Here is a 5,122-nt window from a genome sequence, read left to right as displayed (position 1 = left end):
TAAAAATAATCTGCTAACTTTTTTTCTGTTAATAAAAATAAATTTAATCTGTTGGATTAACGATTCTCCATAAAATGACGTGTAAAATAACAATTTCTTAAAATTTCAAACTTTTTAACGCTTTAGTGAAGCGATTTGTAATTTTTACAAGAGTTTTAGAATTAAATGAGGAACGTTCCTCGAAATTTTCATTTGTCTCGTAGCTTTTTGACATACCTCCCAAACATCCCTAAAACCAATTCAGCCATTACTTTAGATGATTTTCAATTTAATTCTAGTTACACCGGAAATCGACACTGACTTTTTTGTAATTGTCGAATTAGAAGTCAACCACTGTAATAAATGAGGATTTGAAATGATTAACAACAAAAATTTACCTTCAAACCATAAAAACCGAAAAAACGCAAATGCACTCGAATATTTATTAATTGTGCGAAAACCAATCATTGTAATTTTATTTTTCTAAATATAATTTCAATTTAATTCTATTTCATCGTACAATATTCCTCCGATGCTCTGATTTATGGACGATTACACGTTTAGTGTTACGTCAGTGTAGGTAGACAGTGCAACCAGGGTCGGAGTGAGCACAAAAAATAGAGATATTTTTTACCGTTCAGGGCCCGGACAGTCAGGGACAGTAATCGAGGCTTTGTACTGTGGTGGGCGATGTGTTGGGCCGTGGCAACAATATCAATGGGCAGAGCAGTAGATAACAATGGCGGACGGGTGGGCAGGTGGACCAAGCCGGGGCGGGGCAGAAGACATTTATAACAAATGATACAATTGTTTAAATGCTGCAACCTCAAAATCACAAGTGTATACGTGCAAAGAGTCACAATGGGTAGAGGAATTGGGTTCAACAAATCAAGGGAGGGTGAATTAAGTGGATATACTGAGGGTATATTATGGGAGGGAACCAATGCCACTTTGGCGAAAAGATTAGATTTCTTTTTCAGTCTTAAATTATTAATTTAGGCTTTATCTTAATGAATGATTCGGTGATCAATTTTCAAGGAATGCTAAGAATCTACGAGCAGTAATTTTTAGACAACGGCTTAAAAATTTGAACACAAACACATCATTTTTTTCAAATGATTCTCCGTCTCTTTCTTATCGGTTTTCGGAACGAAGTTTCTTATCGTGCGCTACGGCTGCAAGGGTTCAATCAGCAAAAACCGGCGCTGTCAGATGAATTTCTTTTCATTCGTTAGTTTTTTTTATGAAAATTTCCTTATATATTCCAGGAAAGGCTTCTATGAAAATTTCTCTAGGCTTGGCAATGTTGGACAAATATCAAAGGTGTTAGTAGGTACTCATCTCTCTCCCTCTAACTGTAATTTTTATTCATTAATATTTGTCGAATAGCTCAAGAAACTTCGTTCCTACCGGGTGTCCCCCATACTACACGGCTTGTAATAATGATGTATAAGGAATTCCAAAATTGTCCCGTCAAAATAACGGAAAATTATTAACCTTTTAGCTTCTTATTCGAATAAACGTAATACAACAAGTGGCAAAAATATTATATTCGAATTTCAAATCGTCTTTTCGAATAATTTGAAAATATGGATTTTTTTTTTTCGAAGTATTGGTTTTTCTTTGAATCTACAGTTAATGATATGCAATTGAAAATTACTGAAAATACATTCAATTTTATATTAGTTATCAATCATTAATAAATTAAAAACTGTAACACCACCCCTACGTTCTCAATTTCTCTCCAAACTCGTCGGATTGTCCGACTACCCTCGTCTATTGAGCCACCGTCGATTTCCGATATCACCGACTAACACTCCCTTCAACGGAGTGGGAGTATAGAGCTCGCACCACCATTCTCAAGTACCCCTTATCTACGTAGGGACTATTTAAGAAGATGTTACCCCATGAAGCGATAATTGTTGGCCCCTATTCTAACAGCTCCTTTAGACCGAGCATCCTTCGGGGTCTAGTATACCTTGGAAAATTAGTAGGGACCAACGCCTACTGCACTCTAAGGGTCAGCCGTGGTTCGCACTCGTCTCCTATTCGTTCGCGTATATTTGTGTACTTACTACCACTTTTTTTCCCTTTTGTCTAAATAAATCTATTAAATCAGTGAACATTCTTTTTCTTTCTAAACATTACCGCACGTTCTTCATATAACTTGGGAACGAGATTAACAATAAAGATAATTTGAGAAAAGATTTTATTAGAAAGAGAAAATGAATAGTAGTAAAATTTGAATTGAATGTACTAGTAGCTACACATCACTATTTAAAATTGATTTGTTTGTGTTCCATTTGTGTTGATAAATTCTATAAAAGCTGATTCATTTTAATTCGAAAAACATTACTTTGCTTATCAAACTCGTTTTTCAAAACTTTAGAAGGTGATGTGAGATATAGATATAAAGTTGACATTGGTTAGGTAAGGTAACAAAGGATGAAGGTAAAATATTTATGACAACCTTTGCACGGGCAAAAAACGACTAAAAAACAAAAAGTTATGCTTAACTAAATTTAGTTGATAGTTGCAAAATTTTGTACAGTTTTTTTTTATTAGTGAACTTTAAAATTAAGAAGGAAAAAACTTACGATTAATGAAATACCTAACACTTAACACTTCAGCTATATTTGCACAAAGAAATTGGTCTGTTTGAAGAACAAATAAAATCTATTGAAATTAGATAGGGAGGGTGGAATATTTACAAATGTGACTGCTCATATACGTCGTCAAGGCAAAGGCGTGAAAATGTATGGCAAATTTGGACGATTATTTATTTGGCAGAACAAACTAAAAAAAAACATTCCATGCGTCGGACAATAAATGGGCAGTACCTAATGGTAGAAAACTGATGGCCTCTTCTATTCACTGTCAATGTTAGAGTGTTAGGGGAAATGAATAAACTAATTAGAGATAAAAAATTAAGTTAGTGACTTTCTGTTTTTAAATTAATAAAACAAAATAAAACTAAAAATAATTATTAAATTCTGACCTGGCTTCTTAGTTTCGAAATATTCTGATTCCTCTACATTAATAATTTTGTTGCAAATAACAGTTGAAGTTTTATTNCATTACATACTCGGTGCGAAATGGGAAAAAGGGTGAGTGGGATTTTTTTTTTAAGAAAATTCATTTTTACTGTATTCGAATGTGGTTGTGACCAATTTCACAAATATTTGGACACCTAAAATTTACATCCAACACGATTAAATTTCCTTTTTATTATTCCTTACAAAAATTGTCAATTAACTACTTAATTAGGCACTGATTTTTTTTTTTTTTTTAAAGTCGTAAAAACAATCTGCATACTTCTAACTGTGCACAAAAAATAAAAAATTAATGAATGAAGGAACTAACTGACTTGAAATATGGATTTAGAAAATGGAAAGTGTAATTAGTGATCAATTTTACTTTTGAAGCAAGTGTAAAATTACTCTAACAAAAGGGCTACAAATAAGGTATTCAATTCCATGCAAAATTACAACCAAGTTCTATTTTAAACAGCTAATACAACATCATGCAAAAATATTAAATTACCTTCAGGATATCGCAGTTTATGTATTGGCTGATTTTTGTAATTATATATTTTGTTATAATCACTGAACAAAGATAAAAAATATGTTTAGCACCTACTATGTATAATCAACTATTAAGTGAACATAAATTTTTTCAAAAATTTACTACCTTTCCGTTTCTGGGTGAACTGAATTAAGTGTATCCATAATTTAAGAAATATTAAACGTAATTATTATGGATTTTTACTGCTTGGGTGCAATCAAAAATTACAAAACATCTTAAGAAATAGAATATACCTAACTGTAGTTTTATATAGTGTGAATTAAAAAAAAAAAGAAACAGTGCTTTTTGCCAATTCAGCGGTGAGCCACACGACTAATGCTTTGAAAAATTTTTGAACGAGAACAATAACCAGAAAATACATAATAAGTAGAGATGTGCAAAATGGTTTTTTAAAAGTAATTAAATGCAAAATGCAAATACTTTTTTAAATAAAAAATGCTTTTTTGTAGTACACCTACTTAATTTTCTACATTTACTTAAGTATTAAATATTATTTAAGAAAACCTTGCAGGCATTTGCTCATTTTTTAAATATTGGAGTTTTTCTAGACTAATCGTGGTGTTTGCATACATCAGCAGTTGCGAAGATTGAGTATGATTCATATTTTTTGTTTGAAGTGATTGAGATATAGTTTTTCTATCTTTATGTTATAGTTTCTTCAGTTCAGCAACAAATAATTCTTCTATATGTTTCCTTATTTGCCTTTGTCACCCGTTTTAATAGGAAAAAATACACTGATGCCACAATAGTTTGTTTACCGATAAAGATCAGAGCCAAAATAGGGTTGCAAATAATTTTACTGACGTAAAATGAAGATCAATCATTTTACATCAGAATATTTACAACCCTATTTTTTTTTTGATCTTTTACACATTGTAATAAGAGAAAGAAATGGAATCCATAGTTTCTTTAGCTTTGGGTTCATCTAATAAGTGAAGTTTTTCGAATCGTTTTCTAAGAATTTTGGATTATATGCAATTTTTGACACACGACAATATCTTAGAGTTTTCATTTTTACACAGCCAGCGTATATCAATTCGATATTGTTTTGCGGGTTGTTTTGTCGTAATCCATAGAATTTCGTAGTTCCTTGCTAAAAGTACAATGAGTGGTGATTTGGCAGGTTCTGATATTAATTTGGAATTTCAAAATTCCATGGACCATGACATTGAACCCGGAAAACAATATCGATCCAATATTTTAGTAGATTATCCATTTCTAAGGAGTTTAGATTTTTTTGGACTCTCTTCAGTTAAAGAATTAGAAGGCATGCAAAATGCTTTTCTCAAAAAAGTATTTAAATGCAAGATAAAAATAGGTATTTTTTATTCGCATTTTAATTGCAATTATTTCAAATAAACCACATCTCTGAATATGATCGATCGTGAAACGATTGCTGATCGATCATAGCCGACTAGAGGCAATCTCAATTTTTTTCAATGAACAAGATGAAAAATGACAAATTTAAATGATGATAGGTATTTGAGTGATTAATTTAACATTATTTACTGACTTTTGAAGTGAAAACTTCTTTAGCGACGTTGGGCACTTTTTGGCA

The 5,122-nt window shown here is 31.6% G+C and overlaps 1 protein-coding gene across 3 annotated transcripts in view; it reads right to left on the bottom strand.

Annotated features, from left to right (window-relative positions):
* The window catches only part of LOC108735327 (heterogeneous nuclear ribonucleoprotein K), a 27,033-nt gene extending 24,027 nt beyond the window's left edge, over positions 1 to 3,006 (bottom strand). For 2 of the 3 annotated variants that reach the window (XM_018467244.1, XM_018467245.1), the window contains exons 1-2: positions 2,978 to 3,006; positions 614 to 657 (exon numbers count right to left, since the gene is read on the bottom strand). The gene's annotated coding sequence lies outside the window, so the exon portion shown is untranslated. The remainder of the gene's footprint in view (positions 1 to 613; positions 658 to 2,977) is intronic. The other variant, XM_018467243.1, reaches the window with a different exon arrangement.
* Between the last annotated feature and the right edge of the window lie 2,116 nt (positions 3,007 to 5,122).

The sequence above is a fragment of the Agrilus planipennis genome, unplaced genomic scaffold, assembly GCF_000699045.2.
Source record: "Agrilus planipennis isolate EAB-ADULT unplaced genomic scaffold, Apla_2.0 scaffold45, whole genome shotgun sequence".
NCBI lineage: Eukaryota > Metazoa > Arthropoda > Insecta > Coleoptera > Buprestidae > Agrilus > Agrilus planipennis.
This window is presented reverse-complemented; position numbering and strand designations above follow the sequence as displayed.